Source organism: Petaurus breviceps, unplaced genomic scaffold, assembly GCF_028583685.1.
Source record: "Petaurus breviceps papuanus isolate PSGF00001 unplaced genomic scaffold, PetGlider_PUasm1.0 182, whole genome shotgun sequence".
NCBI classification, from domain to species: domain Eukaryota; kingdom Metazoa; phylum Chordata; class Mammalia; order Diprotodontia; family Petauridae; genus Petaurus; species Petaurus breviceps.
In genome coordinates this window covers 578,304-600,658 of record NW_027185786.1, presented here as the reverse complement: position 1 = coordinate 600,658, position 22,355 = coordinate 578,304, and the positions used below count along the sequence as shown (strand labels likewise).

Below are 22,355 nucleotides of genomic sequence, written 5' to 3'. Positions count from 1 at the left end.
GGGTAAAGTAACTTGCCCAAGGTTACACGGCTAGTTCTGTGTGTGTGGATGTTAAGAGTCTGAGGCCGGAACCAAACTCGGGTCCTCCTGACTCCAGAGTGGGCGCTCTACTCACTGCGCCACTTATCTGCCCCATAAACTCTCTTTTTTTTCTTTTTGGAGGCAATTGGGGTTAAGTGACTTGCCCAGGGTCACATGGCTAGTTTTTGTGTTAAGTGTCTGAGGCCGGATTTGAACTCAGGTCCTCCTGACTCCAGGGCCGGTGCTCTATTCACTGCACCACCTAGCCGCCCCTTTATGTTATTCTTTTAGCTCTGCTTTCTTCAGTGTGTTACTTAATACAAGTCTTTCTGTGTTTCTCTGAATGCATATTTATCATTACATTGTTTATAACCCTGTTTGTTCAGTCATTTGTCAATTATTGAGCCCATCTCCTCCTCCCATATTTTTGCTATTGTATATAATTCTGTGCAAACTTTTGACACCTAGGAGTTCCCTCAGGTGCTTTCTGCATTTGCTTGTGGGCTGCTGTGCACCAATTGCATCTTCTGCTAGTCTTTTGGTTGAAATAAAAGCTGTCCTGTACCCAGTACTTTCTGTTACCTTGAGTGCCTTAATAGGAACTGAGGCACTTTGATACAAACCGATTTCAGAGATTTCCCAGAGTGAACTCCAGGCTCTGTAGGCTGAGACTGTTCTTTTCCATTGACTCCTGAGTTCAGAGTTTGTAGGAATCCAGAACTTGAATCACCCCAGATCTACCCACCTCTCTCTAAGAAGCTGGGTTTAGGAGCATTCTCCATGAACTCCTCACTGACCCCAGATATTTCTGCTACAAAGTAGCCATTAATGAACTTGAGGCAGGTGGAATAGCTTTTCCCCAACAACTGCCGCCATCCCAGAAAATAGAAACAGTGGAAAGAATCCAAATAGTCCTGTGCAGATTTATTGAATCACTTTTGGGAGAGCCTATACCAAGGAGTTTCTCCTAAAAGGCCTCTGGTATTTACTGTGGTAAATCTGGACATGGCCTACATAGAGTTTGTGTCTGGGGTTCCTCAGATAGGCGTAACAGGGTTCATAGCTCCTTTGCAAGCACTCAGTGTAGCAGTTCACACAAGGTTCAGGACAGCTGTTATTTCACTCTAAAGACAATGCAGAAGTCCAAAAAGACTTAGAGGAGACTATAAACAAATGTAGAAAACACATAAAGGAACTCAAAATTGCCTATAAGCAATCCACAGCTTTCCTCTCTCACTGCTGAGTTCTGCTTTTCTATCAAGGTCCTAAATGGTCTGATGCAGCATGTCTGGGCCATGGTTTGTATTCCTCTTAGAAGACGGCTGAACTTGTAGATGCTGCCCTTAACATTGTATGGAATTCCTTGATTCCACGCAATTATCTCAAAGACTAGCAGCACCAAATTATGCTTTGGACTCCCTCAAGAGGGAATACACACTTCAGGGTTCCTGATCAGGCAATACCTGCAATACAAGTAATATACTCGCACTGTGTTGGAATAACTCGTGGTTATTTCCATTTCAGTTGGAGAAAAGGGAAAGGGAAAAGGCAGGTGACCAAACAGGTTTGTTGATTCCCTTTTAGGCCCTCACAAAAGGGCATTTCCTCCCTACAGAGTTCTTCCTTCTAGGACTTAAGAACCAACTCATTTATCTTGGAGACAACCCCGTCACTAAAATATCCCCTAGGATAGTCATCTCCAAGGTGAAGAAAATATTAGCATTTCTGTCTCTATTCATTTAAACACATAAGTTATACTTTACTAATATTTAACTTTTGGATGGACTCTGGTGCCCTCACTCAATCTGTATGTCAGAGAATTACCTGTTGATATGGTTTTCTGAAGGAAGAATGAGAGTACCAGATTCTAGGGATATTCACAGTGTCATCTTCAACCATTCATTTGCTTTCACCATATTTATTGTGTTATGATTTATGTGTTGCTGGGTTAGTGGATTTCTAGATCATATTGTGTAGTCCTAATTAAACTAACATTCATAGAATGAACAAGTGACTTTAAAGAATTCCTGCAAAAAAAAAAATCCTCAGATTGAAGATAACACTAATACTATGAGAAAAAACAAACTAAAAGAAAGTGGCAGAGCCAACACCGCCTACTCCTAGTATAGCTCGCTCTTCTGTGTTACGAGTTAAAAACTATGATGGGCTATTCAGATGTGACATGTTGGGCGAAAACATTTCCAAATTATTTGAAATGTGGATTTGCATCCCCTATAATTAATGATAAACTTTGCCCCATGTAGTAGGACATTCATTACCTTCTAAAGTTCTGCCCCATTGGTGAGGTCAGCCCTAGCTCTGCCCCACTCAGAAGAGGCTAATTTTTCATCAAGACTTAATTGACACAGCTTTGTGGTGGCCTAAATGTAAAAGCTAGCACACAAGGAATCGGGAGCTTCTCCTTTAGGCTTTTGATCAGCATGGCCGATACAGAGGCAAGTAAGGTACACCCAACTGAATCAGTGCCAGCTAGGTGGTACAGAAGGCTGGGCTGGGGTCAGGAAGACCTTAGTTCAAATCTAGCATCAGTTGCTAGTCATGTAACCTTGGGCAAGTCAGTTAACCTGCCTCAGTTTCCTCAGCTGTAAAATGAGAATAATAGCACTTGCCTCCTAGGGTTGTTGTGAAAATCAAATGTACTTAGCACAAGTGCCCATCAACCAGTAAACATTTATTAAGCATCTACTATGTGCCAGGCACTGTGCTAAGTGCTAGAGATACAAAAAGAGGCAACAGACAGTCCCTGCCCTCGAGGAGCTTACAATCTCATAGATTCTCTTGTTTTCTGACTGTCACTCTTCCCCTGTCTGTATCTCTCTATCTCTTTTCCCTCCCTCTTAGCTGAATATCCTTCCCTTTCTGGGGCTAAGTAGATTTCCTTTTGTTCAGATGGGAAGAACTGAGAAATCCTGAGCCACTGAAGTAGCCTGAGTCAGGCCTGGCCTCCAAGTTCCTGAGGGTATATTGTCCTTTTGGACATTAGCTAATGATAATAGGAAACCATGATAATTATTTAGACAGACATTGAAAAACTCAGCTTTTGTTGCCAGAATAGTGTGTCACCTATAAGAACACGCATATATACATACTCTTAAAACTTGAAAAAATTTTCTAACTTCCTTAGAAGTTTTCCAAATGAAGCATTCCTGAGGATGTTATACTCATCTGTTAAAAGTACATAAAAATATATCTTCCAGCTGGTTTCCAAGGGCAACTGATTGACATCAGGGAAAATGGAAATTTAATACATTGATTTCAACAAAACCTTTATGTTATTGGTGGCTGGCACTGACAAGGTGCCTGTGATTTAGTTAGGTGTGGTGTTTTCTTCCATCAGGAGCTGCATATTATTCTGTAACTGTTTCATCTATGACAGCCATTGAAACCAAGTACCAAAATAAATCATTTAGAGCCAGACTTTTGAATTGCTGTTTTACAGTGTCAAGCTAAGATTTTCAAAAATAACAAAGTATATGGAATTATATTCCTCCTAAAAAAAATGTCATCAGTGATATTTGTTATCAGAGAGCTGGTATGATACAGAGATTCATCCACAAAGGCAGGAAGAACTTGCTTCACATACTGTCTCTGACACAGTGTCTGAGTGACCTTGGGCAAGTCCCTTCCCCTGCTACTGCCCCATTGAAGCCTTTAAGACAGACAGCTGAGAGGCTTAGTGGGTAGCATGCTGGATTTGGAATCAGGAAGACCTCCATTCAAATCCTGCCTCAGACACTTTCTGACTTTAGGGTAAGTCACTTACCCTCTCTAAGCTTCAGTTTTCTCATCTTTAAAATGGGGATAATAAAAGCTCCTACCTCTTAGGGTTCAATGGATAGGATGAGGTAATATGAGTAAAGCACTTTGCAAACCTAGAAGCACTACATAAATGCTAGCTATCAGCTGTAGAATGGGTGCAGACCTGCATTGCTAGAGAGTTTCCTCACATGGTGTTCCCTATGCCAATGAAACCGAAGATCCCTGCCTACATTTTATTGTTATTATGAATGAATTAGAATGTAAACTCCTTGTGAGTAAGAAATGTTTTATTCTTTGTGTCACCAGCATGTAGTACAATATCTGGCATCACTTAATGATAGACAAATAGTCTACCATGATTGTTATTAATATTCTAAAGGGAGAGCAAAACACTCTTGTACTACTAATAAATAAGATGCTTCTAAATACTGTTTATTTCAAGTCAAAAACAAGCATAGCAAGTGGTTTGAATGAACTTACTATGCACTGGAGATACAAAGATAAAAACAGTCACTGTTCCTCTATCACATCCTTAAGCATTTTCTATTGTGCATATTTTATAATGTACGTGATATATTGCGTGTTAGTCCATGTATATATACTGAGTCAATTCTCAGAAATGTTTGTTGATAGGAGTATGTGAACAAAAAAGGTAGGAGACCACTGCCCTAGTTGATTCAATGGAACAGCTCCCAGTCAGTTCTTCTTGGGGCGACCACAGTCACTGAAACGTAATCCTGAATCATCTTTTCTCTTTTAACAAGGCATGGGTGGACATATCCATAATCTGTAGAGAGAGGCAGAAGCAATCCAGGATTCCAAACAAAGGTCCGTTGCCCCATGAGCTCATCAAGTGGATTTGGGAAATTTCCCTTGATAAACCCCTTTGATGTATGAACATATACCAAGGCTGCTTCCTCTGAGAAGGAATAGTTGTGAGGAGGGGAGAGAGAACCTTTGGCTCCTCCCCTCTCTCACTATAGACCAAAGAAAGACCTTGCAAACTTCTAAAGGTAGGAAGATGTGGCACTTCTCCTTGGCATCCTAGAAGGGTCCCCAGAAAAATAGTGACTGCCAGTAGCGCCTGCCTTGGCACGAAGAACAAACAATATACTGAAGAAAAGCAGCTCAGGACCTTGTAAAGAACCCAACGAAATCTGCACCATACCTATGGGGAACTTCATGAGATCTCCATAAGGGGAGAAAAGAACTTCCATCAGCCAGGAGCTGTGAGTTACCCCTTGGCTATATGTGCTTTCGAAGCTTGGGCCCACTTTCCCTGGGAGTCTTCATGTACTTGTGGGGAAATGTGCTTCTGGTTTGGGGAAAATCTTTTGTATCAAGTGTTCTAACTATATCACCTTAGCATATATTCCTAACTAGAAACAAATAAAGTCTGAATGTGTCATACCCCTTACGTAATTGACTGCAGTGACTACCTCTTACCTTCAGGATCAAATATAAAATGCTTCACAATTAAAACCCTCCACCTTTCTATATATGATATGACTACCTACAAAACGCTCTTTATAGGAAAATAAAGATATGCTTAAATAATTGGACAGGTATTAATGGCTCATAGTTGGGCCATGACAATCTAGTAATAATATCAATGCTATATAAATTAATTTACAGATTCAATGCCATATCAATCAAGCTACCAAAGAGTTACTTTATAAAACTCGGCAAAATAATTTTAAAGATTCACTTGGAGAAACAAAAATTCAAGGATCTGAAGGGGAATAATAAAAAGAAGTGGAAAGGAAGTGTACATTACCAGCTCTCAAGCCATGCACTACTACAAAGCAGTAATAGTTTAGGATGATTTTGTATGAGTTTAAAAAATAGAAAATTTGCTTTATGAAACAGATTAGATAATAATATCCTGAGAATAATCCAACATAATAACCTAGTGTTTGGTAAACCCAAAGACTCCAAATGCCATGGTAACAAAACTATCTGAGAATAATGTTGGGAAAGCTAGAAAACAGTGTGACAGAAATTAGGTTTAGACCAGCATGTCACACCATATACCATAAATCACAAAATAAATAACCTTGATTTTTAAAAGGTCATTTCATGCACAAATTAGAGGAGCAGGAAAGGAAATGATTAGCAAAACTATGATAGGATAAAAGGAAATAATGTGGACAATCTTAGTTATACAAAGATGATAAACTTTTGTACAAACACCAATTAGAAGGAAAACAGTTAACTTGAAAAAAAATTGTTGAAACAAATTTCCTTGTTAAAAATCTGATATCTAAGGCGCATAAGTAATTCAAATATATTTTTAAAATTCCATTTCCTAATAGATTGGTCAGAGGATATGAATAGGCAGCTCTTGAAATAAAAAAGGTAAGCTATCAACCATGGAAAAAATGTTCCAAGTAACTAATAATAAGAGATATCAGTTACAATAACTGACTTTCTGCCTTATATTTACTCATCATACCTATTCAGATCAGCAAGGATGACCCTCCCCCACCCCTCCAAAAAAAGATAATGATAAATACACTAATGCACTATTAGTGGAGGGTGAAATGATCAGATCATGCTGGAAAACAATTTGAGACTGGGAGATAGAAGAACAAAGACCTCTCCGGTAGGCTTTCAGCAACTCTTACTCTAATGTAGGCATGAAGCATGGAGTAATTGCTTATGAATGAGGAGAGTTTTATGCAAATTACCTTGAATTCTGGCTTACATTCCCTATCTCATTTGGCTCTCCAACACGTTCTGCAGATGTTGTTATTGTATCTTTAAGAACCAACCGCTGCTGCTGTTTGTCCTTTGTTCTTGAAGAAGACCATGACATCAGGGAGGGGGCTCCATGACATGCAAATGAATTGGATTTAAGTAATGCAGGGCTGTACAAAGTCACTAACCTCACTTTCACCTCCGGAGCCATCTGGGTCCAGTGGCCAGATATAGATCAGGACAATTGGAGATGATCCAGGAATTTGAGTGTTAGGAAAATGGCAATATATCAGCAGTCATCTGACATATTAAGTTAACACAAAGGAAGCTGCTAATTAAAATGGTGTTTAGGGTATGTGACAAAGATCACTCAAATTTTGGGTCAAAGAGACATCAATTTTCATATCACCTTTCTTGATAATAGGGAGAATTAACCTTTCCCCAGACCTGTCTGAACAAACACAATGATCAGGAATACACTAATTAGACCAAACTTAGAATTTCTTTTACTGTCTGATTAGATCTTAACCAGGGTAAATCTTTTTTTTTGGAGAGCACTTGGGGTTAAGTGACTTGCCCAAGGTCACATGGCTAGTTTTTATGTTAAGTGTCTGAAGCTGTATTTGAACTCAGGTCCTCCTGACTCCAGGGCCAGGTGCTCTATTCACTGCCACCTAGCTGACCCCCAGGGTAAATACTTAAGAGAGCTTTCCCACACTGGTCCTAGTACAATAATTAGTCACTAAATCCAAGAGAGAAATAATTAATTTCTCACACCCCTGATAGTGATGTGTTGCTTGCTAGAAAATTTTAAAGGCCCTGTCTTTGAATACTTGTGAAACATGAGGAAATGAAACCTTGGGTTTATGTACATAGATTGCATATGTGAACTCAAATTACTCTATGGCCCCTCAAGCAATGGCTATCATTCAGTTTTGTAAGGGGAGGGGGGAGATTTGGTGAAGGGGAAACTGCCACCCCAAGTCTCATCACTGGGTAAACAACCACTTATAGAGATTTATCACAAGAAGGGTGATGTCCCCTGAATAACCTTGGTCAGAATGACCTAAGGCTCTATAGGACCATGTGTAATGGGAATGCAAATTTGGAAGATCTTCCCTGCCCCTAGGATAAAATGCACCTGAAGCCTGGGGTGGGAGGCTTGTTTTTCAGTTGATACTTCTTGATTGGCGATTGGCCAGTGAGTCAATAAGGTTGTTACATTCTCTGAGCCAGGAGAAGGCTATATAAGCCCTGATGTGTAGCTTTGTTTTGGGATTCACTTTGAGAAGTGTTCTGTGATTTGACCTGAATTCTGGGAAGCCATTGTTGAGAGTCCCCCGGCTTTGAAAAACCCAGATGTGGAAACCCAGATGTTGACTGGGTATGGATGTAATGGTTGGACAGCTTGGAAAGCTGTCTACTTGATCTGTTAATGTCTTGATAATTCTGTCTGTATATTTTGAAGTTTGGGGTGCTGACCTTTTTCCCCTGAACAAGGTAAACGATATATGTCTGACTGATTAAAGTAAGCTTGTTAACCCATTTTGAGTTGCTTTCCTTTAACAAAGCGGATCCAAGAACCTGTATGGGCAGCAAACCCTGAGGACGAGTTTGGGGTGCTTGCTGCTACACCATGGTTACTAACAATATTGACCTGACTTAAAAAAGACTTGTAAAGGCTACTATAGCACTGAGTAAATATTAATCTATGATGTAACTGAAAAATTACATGAAATCATCTGAGTGAATATGATGAGTCACTGAGACATATCATAGGAAGAATACTTGACTCTATCCCCTGAGAAGATATTTTCTTGTGTATAGTACAAGGAAACTAAGCAAAGGAATGGTCTTGTAGAGGTAAACTCTATTGAAGGAACTCACAGAAATTCTAGGGAAAAGAGGACCAAGAGACAAATGTATCACACCTGGAAATACAGTGAGATAAGGGAATGAGGGTCTAGCTAACTTGACAGACAAACATTACCATCAGAAGAAAACCATAAAAAAAAGATGTTCTTTCTGCTATAAATTGTGGAGAATATGGTTCTAAAAATGGTAAATGTACCCAAAGAGAGAATGTAACTTCGATAGAACCAAAACTGAGGACTACAAATCCAGCTACGGGAAGAGATGGGAGTCAATGAAGGTTGCCCTGTTCTCTGAAATCAATAACCGTGACACCATGGTCCAAGCTATCAATAGCCATATGAAAAAAATGCTCCAAATCATCAATAAGAAGAGAAATGCAAATTAAAGTAACTGAGCTCCTCTCCCAAGACAATCAGATCGGCAAAGCTGATAAAAAAAGGGAAGTGACCAATATTGGAGGAGCTGTAGGGAAATAGGTACATTAATGCACTGTTAGCAAATATGTGAATTGGTCATTCTGGAAAACAATTTGGAACTATGCCCTAAAAGTTACTAAACTATACATATCCTCTGACTGAGTGATATCATCACTAGAACTATACCTCAAAGACAACAAATGAAAGAAAAAGGACCCCGATAAAAACACATTTATAGTAACTCTTTTTTTGCAGCGGCAAAGAACTAGAAACTAAAAGCCATGAATTGGGGAATAACAGAACAAATCAGGGCATACGAATGTAATAGAGTTCTATAGTGCTGTAAGAAATGAGGAATGTTCCCCAGTAATCTGAAAAGACATATATGAACTGATAAAGAATGAAGTTGTGTGGGAAAAGAACAACCCTTGCTCCAAATAAAATAAGCAGAGATATCTCCAAGTAGAGACAGGAAGGATTTATTTAATTATTTCTTCTTTCAAGAAGGGTGGTCTTGCTACTAGAGGCAGTCTAGTAAGAGACGCAAAATACAAAATACAAAACTTAGTTATATACCCAAAAGACCACCCCTTTCCCCCCTCCCTTGTCCTGTCCTGATCCCTTTAATTAGGAACTGAGGTACACAATCTTAACCGCAAAAATCTGCTGGCGTTTGCAGATGAAATGTCGTAATATCAAAAAGCAGAAGGTACATGTCTAGTGAACATGGAAAAAGACAAAATATGTCACCAGTATCAACTTAGAAAAATAAAAGCAGAAAGCAGAAGATAAATGTTCTAATAATATCAATATAGATCTGAAATTAGACAATATTTTATGAATCATGGGGATTTTAGGACATGGTGACCCGCTCGTAGTTCTGCAACAGGAGTTCCAATTTTGTACTTATACAGGTCAGATGGTGGTCAGTGGAAACAAGTATGGAACATTTGGGCCTGTGGTTAAATTTCCAGGGTCTGTGCTTAGCTAAGCTTAGCAAGAACTTCAACTTGTGACCAGGGAAGTAAGGCAAGCATCCTAGATTACCAGCCCAGGTTACTAAGTCTTTGGTACTTTACTACAATTCTGTTCAGATTTCTGGAATGTTACCTGAGAAGTTTTCACTTTTATTCCATTCAAAGTGAACAAAACCAGGAGGGCAATTGAAAATAACAACAACATTATGAAGATAAATACTTTTAAAAATTTAAGAATTCTGGTCAATATAATGACCAAGCATGATTCCAGAGGACTGACAATAAAGCAGGCTACCACATCCTGACAGAATCTAAATTTAGACTTTTTTTTGGTCATGGCTAATGGAGGAATTTGCTTTGTTTGATTTTTTAAATTAAAATTTATGTCTATTTTTAGTTTATATCATTCATTTCCACAAGATTTTGAGTTACAAATTTTCTCCCCATCTTTCCCCAACCCACCACCCCAAAATAGTGATCCCACTGTATACCCCCTCCCCCAGTCTGCTCCTATATCCTCCCCCATCCCCTCTCCGACTTTCCAGTAGGGCAAGATGGATCTCTATACCCCAGTGCCTGTATATCTTATTTCCCAGTTGCATGTAAAAATAATAATAATAATTTTAAAAAAACATTTGATTTTAAAACTTTGAATTCTAGATTCTTTCCCTTCCTCCCTCGTCATCCACCCCTACTGGGAAGATAAGCAATTCAATATAGGTTGTACATTTGTAGCTACACAAAACATTTCCATAGTGGATTTATTGTGAAAGATTGACTATATTTCCCTCCATTCTATCCCATCCCCCACTTGTTCTATTCTCTACTTCGACTCTGTTCCTTTTCAAAAGTGGGTGCTTCCAACTTCCCTCCCCCCCAACCTGCCCTCCCCTCCATCATCCCCCCTTTCATCCCCTTCCCCCCTACTCTCCTGTAGGACAAGATACCCTATTTAGTGTATATGTCATTCCCTTCCTAAGCCAAATTCAATAAGATTAAGGTTGACCCATTCCCTTTTGCCTTCCTGTTCTTCCCCTCCATTGTAACAGTTTTCCCTTGCCTCTTCTATATGAGATAATTCACCCCATTCTGTCTCTCCCCATCTCCTCTCATTATATTCCTCTCTCACCTCTCAATTTCACCTTTTAAGTATCATCCCTTCCTATTCAACTGGTCCTGTGTCCTCTGTCTATGTACACACATATATACACATACTCACATATATATTCATATGCCCACATATATACATTATACTCCTATATAGACATATATATGTATGTATACATATTATACACACACACACATTTCTATTCCCTTCAACTATTCTCATACTGAGAAAAGTTTCATCAGTTATAATTATTGTTTTTCCATGTAGGAATGTTAGTAGTTCAACTTTGATAAGTTCCTTTTGATTTCTTTTCCCTGTTTACCTTCTCAGGCTTCTCTTGCTTCTTGTATCTGAATGTCAAAATTTCTATTTAACTCTGGTTTTTTCATCAAGAATGCTTGAAAGTCCTCTATTCCACTGAATGACCATATTTTCCCTTGAAACATGATACTCAGTTTTGCTGGGTAGGTGATTCTTGCTTTTAGTCCCAGCTCCTTTGACCTCTGGAATATCATATTCCAAGCCCTTTGATCCCTCAATGTAGAAGCTGCCAGATCCTGTGTTGTCCTGATTGTGTTTCCACAGTATTCAAATTGTTTCTTCTTGGCTGCTTGTAATATTTTCTCCTTGATCTGGGAATTCTGGAACCTGGCTATAATATTCCTAGGAGTTTTCTTTTTGGAATTTTTTTCAAGAGGTGATGGGTGGATTCTTTCAAACTCTATTTTGCCCTCTGGTTCTAAAACATCAGGACAATTTTCCTTGAGAATTTCTTGAGGGATGATTTCTAGGTTCTTTTTTTTTGATCAAGGCTTTCAGGTAGTCCAATAATTTTTAAAATGATCTCTCCTGGATCTATTTTCCAGGTCAGTGGTTTTCCCAATGAGATATTTCACATTTCCTTCCATTTTTTCATTTGTTTGGATCTATTTAATAGCATCTTGATTTCTCATAAAGTCACTAGCTTCCATTTGCTCCAATCTAATTCTGAAGGAATGATTCTCTTCAGTGAGCTTTTGAGATTCTTTTTCCATCTGGAAAATTCTGCTTTCTTCTCCTCAACTTTTTGAGCCTCTTTTGCCATTTGAGTTAGTGTATTTTTTAAGGTGTTATTTTCTTCAGTCAGGTTGTTGACTCTCTTTTCATGATTTTCTTGTATCATTCTCATTTCTCTTCACAATTTTTTCCTCCACTTCTCTTATTTGGTTTTCAAAATCCTTCTTAAGCTCCTCTATGGCTTGTAACCAATTTATATTTTTCTTGGAAGCTTTTGATGCGGGAGTTCTGACTTTGTTTTCTTCCTCCTGTTCCATGTTTTAATCATTTTTGTCCCCAAAAAAGGAATCCAAAGTTGGATTGCTGTGCTTGCTTTGCTTCCTTTGCTTGCTCATGTTGCCACTCAATTACTTGATTTTTGAGCTTTTTGCCAGAGTAGAACTCTGCTTCCAGAGAGGAGAGCTTTGCCCCAAATTGCTGGGGTTTTCACAGCTACTGGAGCTATTAGTTGGCTGCCCTCTCTGAAGCCTCCACCAGCTCTGGCAGCTGGTCACCCACCCCAGGACCTCCACCCTAGACAGCAATCCAGATCCAAACAGGTTAAAGCAAAGTCAATTACCCCTCAAACTCGTTGCTTGGTCCCCCTACAATCTTCAAGGCAGGAGCTCTGAAGTAGTCACTCAGCAGCGGCGGCCATACTTCAGCCACTTCTCCCTGGGGGGAGGAGGGGGGGAATGTAGAGGCTGGACCACACTCCTGGACCCCCTGTTCCCAAAGTCCACTGACTTCTCACTTTCTCTTTGGCATTTGTGTGTTGATAAGTCTGGAAACTGCCACAGCTGCTGGTGATTTACTCTCCTGAAGTCCCTCCAACTGGGGTTGCTTGGGCCTCCTGGACTCACTCAGGGCTGGGCTCTGCTCCCAGTGCACTGCAATGGACCTTCCTTCCGGCCTGCCAGGCAGTATTCAGTGGGAGGTTTGTTTCTCTCTGTCACTTTATGGGTTCTTTAGCCCTTCACAGCTATTCACCTTCTCAGTTCTGCTCTCTTGCAGCTTGGGTTTCTCCTTATATATGGTCATTAGCTCCTCCCTGTTTCTGTCTTTGGCAAGTCTCTCCCACTGTGGGTTTCAAAAGTCCTGTTTCTTAACAAAGATGTGATATAATTAAGGGCAAGACTCAAAAGAATTAGAGTCATTTTTTTATAGGTATTTGAGGTGGTTATGGTGGGAACGCAGGGAGTTGTCCTGCTTCTATGCCACCATCTTGTGCTTTGTTTGATTATACATATTTGTTACAAGAGGTGTTTTTTTTTTCAGGTAGGGGAAGAGAAAATAACCTTTTGTTAACTGAAAATTTGAATTAAATTAAAAAATAGAAAAATTTAACCAAATAAAAGGTCAATGAATGGCATCTGCCTTTAAAAAGCTAGAAAATAAATACTAGTACTAATATCTGAAGATATCCTATCGAGTAAGTGTGATAGTAATGGCAATTAAAGATTCCCCTGTATTGGCTTGGTTTTCAAATTGATTGTGTTAAAACCCAGAGCTTGTTAATCCCACCTGTGGGATGGGCTTGTTGATGTGAAAAGAAAGTCCTGAATTGGGAGGAGCTGGTGACGTAGATTTGGAGACACAAGAGGGAGGCGGAAGATCTTTTTTTTTTTGGAAGCAGCACCTCGTGGAGAGAGAGAGGCTAAGAGGATTGCATCTTTTCTTTTTTTTTTTAATGGGAGAGCAAGGAAAATGGCTTGTAAGAAAACATAACACATCTCAAGTAAACCAATTCAGTGGCTAAACTGGTGGGGTAGCAGCTTGTAATGGGTCCCACAATTAGGGCGATGCTCTGTCTTGCCTTTGTGAAGTCAGAACCTGATGACCACACTGTCGTCCTCTTCACAGATACAGCCCACTATTCAATTGTCAGTGATGGAAGGGACCAGGTTAGGCTCCTCCTTAGTCCCTGGAGCTGCCTTTGGGGCAAGCATAATGAATGGATCCAAATGATTCCTTGCAGCCATCATGATCTCTCTCTCTCTAAGCCAGTAGCCTGCTCCTCATCAGAAGGGATGCCTCCTCTGGTCGCCATGGAGTGAACAGCCACCAGAGCAGGGCCACAGGCCCTTAAGGCCTGGACCACCAGAGCCCTGACGCCCTGCAGTAACCTTGGAGCCATCGAGCCTGAGACAACTATGAGTGGTAGTAACAGGGGTGCTTCTAGAGTCTCACCACATCTTTTTAAAGACAATTCTATTTTATAATGCCCTAAGACTTAGAAAAGGATGGTGACATGGGCATGTGTGTGTCCCAGGAACCCCAATAACCAGTCCTTTGATGTGCAGGCTGGAATGAATTCACAGGCTCAAGCATTCCAAGCCAAGTTGGCAAAAGGTTATTGTTATGCCTTACAGCGGGAAAGAGTTCTTAGGGAACCTGTAGCTTTAAAGGAGTAGAGTTAAAGTTTTTATAGGATAATCTTTAGTAAAACCTGTGCCAACTATGCTAACTAGGTGAGTGAGGGTGGGATTAGGGAGGAGTTAAGGAGTGGTCAGTGCTTAAAGGAACATACCCTTTTAATATCTACTGCATAGGCATATTGCCCATAATTCACTGGGAAATAGCCCAAGTTGGGGGGGGGGGCAGGGCTGCATGGAGGTGTGGTTTTAGGCTTGAAATGTCACTAAGTCAGTTAGTGGTCAGAGCTGACCAAGCTGCCATTCATCAATGTCATGTTTGACAAGATGGATGTTGGGAGTATACATATGTTCCAAGCTAATGAGGGATCCAGGATGCGTATAATGGGCTAGGGAGTTACTTATTAGTTCTAGTCAAGGATCACAGGTATAGCAGGTTATTATACTAAGGGGAGATAAACAGTTCATGAATGGTTGCTAGGCAGAGTGCTGGCAGGGGAAGGGGCAGAGATAATGCTCTGAGCCTGGGAAGATTTGAGGCTAGGGAGAAATGTGATTTTGGATCTGGATGTGATTTTATAAACTGTGGTTCAAGCACAGGCACCCAAGAACCCCATTAATGGTACATATAAGGCATAATCATTCCATGTGAGTAGCTAGTAAACAGAACATTCACTGTCAAAAACCATCCAATTGCTAAGTGACATTGAGCAAAATGCTGGACCTCAGTTTACTTTAGTATAAAATAAAGGAATCTGTACTGTCAAAGAACTCATCAAGTTCTTTGCATTTCTTACACTCCAAACCTCAAAACAAATTCAAGATTTAAAAAATTCAGGGAGCACTCATGGACTGCAAATTACAATTTAACACTAGTTTATTGTATAAGAATTTTTAAAATGGACTCCTTTTTAAGAGAACAGGGCAAACAGGAGTAGAAAAGTCCAATTCCCGTATATGTACTCCAGGAAGAATAAAAGATAAAATTAAAAAACAGACCAAATAATTATTAGGAAATAAAAAGGGAAGTTATGGTGAATATCTTTGTCTAGTCTAGGTAGCAAAAGAAAACACCAAAGTCTCTGGGCACTGAAGGAGGTGGGCCCAGAGGAAAAAGCCAAGTAAGAAGTCCTTAAAAACCTCCCAGATCTCACAGCCTCAGAGAGTTCTAGCTAGGAAGCCTCAGGGTGATCAAGCATCCCCTGGTCAAAAGACAGAGAGATCTAGCCAGGAAACCTCAGAGTAGCTTAAGCACATCCCAGAAGCAAAGACCAAAAAATTGAATTTTCTGAGTGAAAAGTACAAGAGCAGTTAAGTAACCATAGAGTGAGGACCAGGAGGGAAGCTAGCAAAATGGCACAACTCCTATGGAAAATGGAACCATTAGACCTCAGGCCCTTGAACTGCCCTGGACACCTTTGAAAATCTCAGCACTCTGTACCCAGAAGATAAAGGTGAGCCTGGGACCTGCCAGCCTATTGTGCCTAGCAGATACTAGAGGAAGAGGACAGTGATAAACATAAGACAATATAAATCAGCTCCAGACAGGGACCCACCATTCCATTCAAGTGTACAGGAACATTTGGATCATGGCCCTAAGGGAAAAAAGATCAATTCAGGAAGTAAAACTCAAAATATGAATAAGCAGAAAAAAACATCAATGGTATAGACATTTTATTCAGCAAGGAATTTCCAGGACATAAACCTAAAGGAAGAGATTAACTCCACTGTAACTACAAGCAGAACTTCATTCAGATAAAGGTATGGCATGCCTATGAGGTCTGTTAGAATTTCTTGAAGATATGAACAAGATCTACCAAAGGATTCTATAAATGAAATGAGAACTCTAGAGAACAGAATTGGAAGGAGATTAAACAGTGTGGGGTCAAAGAATGGACCAAAGAGAACTAGATGACTCCATGACAGAAAAAGAAATAGGAAGACAACTACAAAACACTTTATAGAAATAAAGACAGACCTAAATAAGTGGAGAAATGTTCATTGCTCCAGGTTGGATTGTCAGTATAATAAAACTGACAATACTCCCTAACTTGACTTATTCAATGCAATATCAAACTACCAAAGGATGACTGCAAAGAGCGATAAAAAATTATAACAACATTAGTCTGGAGGTCAACAACCTTAGGGAAATGATGAAGAAAAATGGGAAACAAAATGGACTAGCCGTACCAGATCTCAAACTATACAACAACGCCGTAATTGTTAAAATTATTTGTTACTGGCTAAAAAATAGGGGGGGAAATTATTTTGACGGTTTAGGTATACAAAATACAAAAGAAAACAAACATAGTAAGTGTTTGATAAAACCAGAGATAGTAAGTACTGGGGTAAGGTCTCACTATTTGGGGAAAAAAAGCTACTGAGAAAATCTGAACACAGCATGAGCAAACATTACCTTTAGACCAACAATTCTCATGATATCCCACAATGAGCTCAAAATGAATACATTATCCATATATACAAAGTCATATCGTTAACCCTTTGTTAGAGCAAAGGAAGCTTTTGCAGCTATGGAATGGGGAAGAGTGAATGTCCAGAGAAGGGATAGAGATGATCAAAGAAGATAAAGTGGGCAATTTTTATTATATAAAATTGAAAAGTTCTTGCAAAATTAAATTCAATGCAATTGGAATGAGAAGAGAAAACAATTAACTAGGAAATGTGCTTGATTGTGCTCAATTGTTACAGAATGTATTTGGGGTTTTTTCCTTTTATTTGTAGTGGATTTCAAGAGGGATGTGAGGAGCCAACAATAATGTTGCTTCCTCCCTCAAAAAAAGAATCCATTGAAACATTTTTGAAAAGCACAGAAGATAAGGGAGTTCAGAAGGAAATACAGATAAGCAGACCCCTTTATTTATTTATTTATAGGTTGAATTAGTTATATACTGTTAAAAAGCAAACCATTTTTTTATGTGAAAAAGTTTCTCTCTGTCTTTCTCTCCTTCTTATTTTGGCCAATAGTAAAATTCAGAATTAAAAAAAAATAAAGTCGTTGCCTTCTGGAAAGTCTACTTTATTATCTAGTTTATTATCAAGAATGTCCCCAAGAAATAGGATAATGACAGAGATATAACAAATGTAGAAATGCCTCTCAGCACCCACCTCTCAAACTTCCCAAGACCTGACCAGTTGCCCAGCCAAATCTAAGGACTTTTGCTCAGTCATCATCCTCCTTGATTCTCTGTAGCCTTTTACACTGTTGTTCCCTCTCTTCTCTTTGATACTCTCTTCCCTCTAGGTTTCATGACACTATGCTCTTTCAGTTCTCCTCCTCCTATCTGACTGCTCCTTCTCAGTCTTCTTTGTTGTATCTTCAGATCACACCTGGTGTAAACTCTCTTCATCTCAGAAGGCAAATAGCCTGCTGGTCAGTCTTCCTGCCTTTAAGTCTCTCCACTCCAGACCATTCTGTCAAATTGATCTTCCTAAGTACAGGCTGACCATGTCACCTCCCCCCCCCCCATGACTTCATAAAATATTGTCTGCTTTCATATCTATATTGATATTGTTAGAACATTTATCTTCTGCTTTCATATTTAAGTTGATACTGATGACATTTTCTCTATTTTCATGTCCTCTAGACATGTGTCTTCTGCTTTTTGATATTACTGACATTTCATCTGCAAACGCCAGCAGATTTTTGTGGTTAAGATTGTGCGCCTTTGGGGTGGCCAGGTAGCACAGCGAGTAAGAGCACCGGCTTCAGTGTCAGACTGACCTGGAGATCGAATCCCGGGCTCAGACACTTAGCACCCACCCAGAAACACCTGACCTTGTAACCTTGAGCAAGTTACTTAACCCCAATTGCTTAGGGGCGGCCAGGTGGCTCAGCGAGTAAGAGCACTAGCTCCAGTGTCGGGATGACCTGGATCAAATCTGGGCTCGTGTACTCAGCACCACACCCAGAAATAACTGGCCGTGTAACCTTGAGCAAGTTACTTAACCCTAATTGCTTAAAAAGGAAAAAAAAAAAAAGAAAAAAAAAGATTGTGCGCCTTAGTTCCTAATTGATGGGAACAGGACAGGACAAAGTGGAGGGAAAAGGGGTGGTCTTTTGGGTATATAAATCAAGCTTTGTGTTTTGTATTTTGCCTCTCCTACTAGACTGCCTCTAGTAGTGAGCCCACTTTTCTTGCAAGAGGAAATAATTAAATAAATCCTTCCTGTCTCTACTTGGAGATATCTCTGCTTATTTTATTTTGGGCAAGGGTCGTTCTTGTCCCACACACTTCCCTCCATTGATAATTCCCAGTTTATCCTGTATATAACTTGTTTGTGCATGGTTGTGTTCATCTCGTCTTCCATACTAGACAATGAGCTCTCTGAGAGCAGGGACACTATTTTTATCCTTCTTTGTATCCCTAGCAATTGGTATCAGCTTGGCACATAGTAGGTGCTGACTTGGATTGACTGATAACACCTTTGTCATTTTCATTCACCATATTTCTGAACATCTTAATCTGACCAACTCCTAGGTGGATGGGCATGGGATCTAGCATAAATATAAAAGAATCTGGCTCCACTCTACTCAACATCACACAAATTATACGGAGTAGGTCCTAGCTAGCATGCTATCTACATCCCTGACTTCTGTCAACCTTACAGATAGTACGTGCCATATAAAGAGCAGTTAATTAATCAGCAATTAATTAGCAATAAAGTCTACAAAGAGGAGTTCTGTTTAGCTGGCTACCTAGTCAATCAATAAGTATTCAGTGCATACTATGTACACCCCTTGTACTTAGTGATAGGGATGCACAGAAAGGCAAAAGACAGTTCCGGTTCTCAAATAGTTTGCAGTCTAATGGAGGAGGCAACATAAAAACAATTATTTATAAACAGATACATAGAAGCTAAGTTGGAGTTCACCAACACGCGGAAGGGACTAACATTAAAGGGAATGGGGAAAGGCTTCTCATAGAAGGTGAGATTTTTAGCTGAGATGTGAGGAAGCCAGGGAAGCCAAGAGAGAGAGAGAGACAAGGAGGGAGAGCATTCCAGGAAGGGGGGATGGACTGGGAAAATGCCCAGAGTCAGGAGATGGAGTGTCTTGTTCAAGGAATGACACTTTTGCTTTTATGGATTCACACAATGCAGGGTAAATTTTGTTCCAAACTCTAATTTTGATTCTAGATTTGATTCTCATAATTCAGTCATTCCCTAACTGATAAGCACCCTCTTAGTTTCCAATTCTAGGCTACTAAAAAAAAAAGAGCTACTGTAAATATTTTTCTATATGTAGATACTTTTCTTTCCATGATCTCTTTGGAGTATAAACCTAGTAGTGGTATTGCTGGGTCAGAGGTTATATAGAGTTTGGGAACTTTGGGGACAGAGCTCCAAATTGCTTTTCAGAATGGCTGGGCCAATTCATAACTCTATCAATACCTCTAGTGTGCCTGTTTTCACTTAGTCTTTCCACACTTATTATTTTCCATTTTTGTCATCTTTGTCAATCTCATAGATTTAAGATTGCTTTAAATTGCTTTTTCCTAATAGTCATCTGGGATTTTTTTCCCCCACATAGCTGTCCATAGCTTGGATTTATTCCTTTGAAAAGTGCCTGTTCATAGCCTTTGTTCATTTAACAATTAGGAAATGGTTCTTATTTTTATACATTTGAATCAGTTCCTTAAATGCTTTGAAAATGAGATCTTTAAAAGAGAAATTTGCCGCAAAAATATCTTCCCAGTTAACAGTTTGCTGTCTAATTTTTAACTTCATTGTTTTTGTGTAAAAACTTTAAATTTTATGTAACAAAATTGTTCATTTTATTATCTGTGATTCTTTCTATCCCTTGTACAAACTCTTTCCCTGGCTGTAGCTTCAAAATTAATCTTCAAAATTCTTCCTTGTTCCTCTAATTTATTTACAATTCGACCTTTTATAACTAGCTCCATTTGGAGCTTATTGTGGTTTATGGTGTGACCTGTTTATTGTGGTTTATGCTTTAAACCTAATTTCTGTCAGTCTGCTTTTTAGTTTTTCAGAAATTGTCAAATAATGATTCCTCACCCCAGTAACTTTAATGTCACTGAATACTTGGCTACTAGTTTGATTCTTTTTCTGTATGTTCCTGTTGCATGAATTTTCTTGTAGTTCATTTGACCAGCTACTATCATTTAAGGCAGCATGAGCCAGAGAGAGATTTTACTGTAGCTTATTCACTTAGTGAGACACACTCCAACAGTAGTTAATGGAAATGTGTGTGTTTCATAAATCAGCTAGGAATATCTATATGCTACATGAGAATGAAAAAAAAATAGCTGCTCTTACAGTGCAGCTGGTAACATACAAAGGAAAAAGTGTGCTCATTAAGGAGAATGTAGAACAAAAATTACAGCAGATAGCAAAAGAATGTGTCTTTGTCTAGGTAGTCCAACTAAAAGGAGACCAATATCATCACCTAAGAGACAAGCAAGATAAAAGGGTGAGGGTGCCTTGAACTGCTGACCGACTTGATTGCAAGTTGGGTCTTTTGTACCAACTAGGAGAGGAAAGAAGACATCGAAGGCAACAAGGTGTCCGTTGCATGTAGCAAAATAGAGACCACAGAACAAAATCAACATCCTACTAGCTCTTAAAAATCAACTTTTAACTTAATTGGTTCCAATGATTGACTCTTCTATTTTTTTTTTTTTAGCTAGTACCAAACATTTCTGATAATTATTGCGTCGCAGTAGTTTGGTATCTGGCACCGCTAGGTCCCCTTTCTCCTTTTTCATCATTTGAGATTCTTGACCATTTGTTCTCCAGCTAAATTTTGTTTTTAAAATTCTATAAAGTAATCTCTTGACTCTGTGCCCTTCCAGTTGGATTTTTTTCTAACTTCTGTAAAATAATCCGTTGGCCTTTTGCTCCTCTGGCTGAAACTGCTGGGTATGGCATTGAATAAATTGATTTGGGTAATGCTGTCATCTTCATTACGCACAGGCTCGCCCTGCGGTCATCTGTGCGAAACTTTGGGGCTGTGTTCTTAGGGTGAACGGTGAGAGAAAGGGTTCCAGGCCTTTCATACGTTCTGAAATTATTTTATTGGCATTTTTCTTTCCAATTTTTCTCCCTGGGCTGGGCTGGTGACGAGAGCGCCGCTGACACGGAGAAACCGGAGGAGGACTCTCCCTTGTTCTGCGTGTCTCACGGGGAAGGAGGCAAGGAGGCAAGGAGGCACAGATGGGCAAAAAAAAAAAACCCCGGACAGAAGCTTTGGTTAGTGCGGCTGCGCAGAAGCGGCCCTCCGACTACATTTCCCAGCATTCCGGGGCAACGAGAGCTTTCACTTGGCGGAAACGCCATTTCCCAGAATCCATCTGAGCGAGTGGGTTTGTTCACTGGCCCGGGCCTCTCGTGTTCTCCACCTCCCAGAGTCTCGGGTTCCTGGTGGATTCTGGGAGTCATAGTTCGGGGGCTTATTAATGTGTGCAGGCGCAGTCCCAGCCATTTTTTTTTTTTTTTTTGCCGCCGGTGAGTGCGAAGGATCGTGGGAACGGCCTTGTGTGTGCGTGTGCGTCTGCTTGTGCGTACGCGCGCCAGGGAGGACGGGTCTCTGCCCTTCCCCTTCACTCCCCGCCTCCGTTCTCTCTGGCTTCGGTCCAGGCTGGGAGGGGCCGAAAGGAGCCCTCTAAGGTGGGGGAAGGGTGGAGCTCAGATGCGAAGGATACCCCCCTCCCCCACTCATGGGAAGGGGAGGAGCGTGGCTGCACTTTACTGCCGCCCCCACCCAGGCCACGCCCTCAGGTAGTGTCCCGTATCTTGGTCTGCCCAGCGCCTAACGTCCTTTGTTGTCTGGAGTCTGGAGAGACCTGAGCCTCATCTTGGCTGTCTGTGAGATGACATCAGTCATCCTAGCGCCCCCGCCCCCGTGGGGGGCTCCGAGGCGGTCACGGGTCCAGTGCTTGGTGGATCGTCCGTGCCTCTGGGGTGGGGGGAGTCCTCTCTAGGGAGTCACGACCTCCCCCCTCTCCTCCCTCATCTGCATCCTTCTCTCCGTCCCCCTCTAACAGTAAGGATCAGCCGAGGTTCTGTCCTGCGCCCTTCCTCTTCC

General features: G+C 40.3%; 1 protein-coding gene and 1 pseudogene across 1 annotated transcript in view; one reads left to right on the top strand and one right to left on the bottom strand.

Annotated features, from left to right (window-relative positions):
- The window catches only part of LOC138160778 (zinc finger protein 665-like), an 86,416-nt gene that overhangs the window by 28,821 nt on the left and 35,240 nt on the right, over positions 1–22,355 (top strand). The gene's annotated exons all lie outside the window — the stretch shown is intronic.
- On the bottom strand, positions 13,661–14,049 carry LOC138160730 (cytochrome c oxidase subunit 5B, mitochondrial pseudogene; annotated as a pseudogene).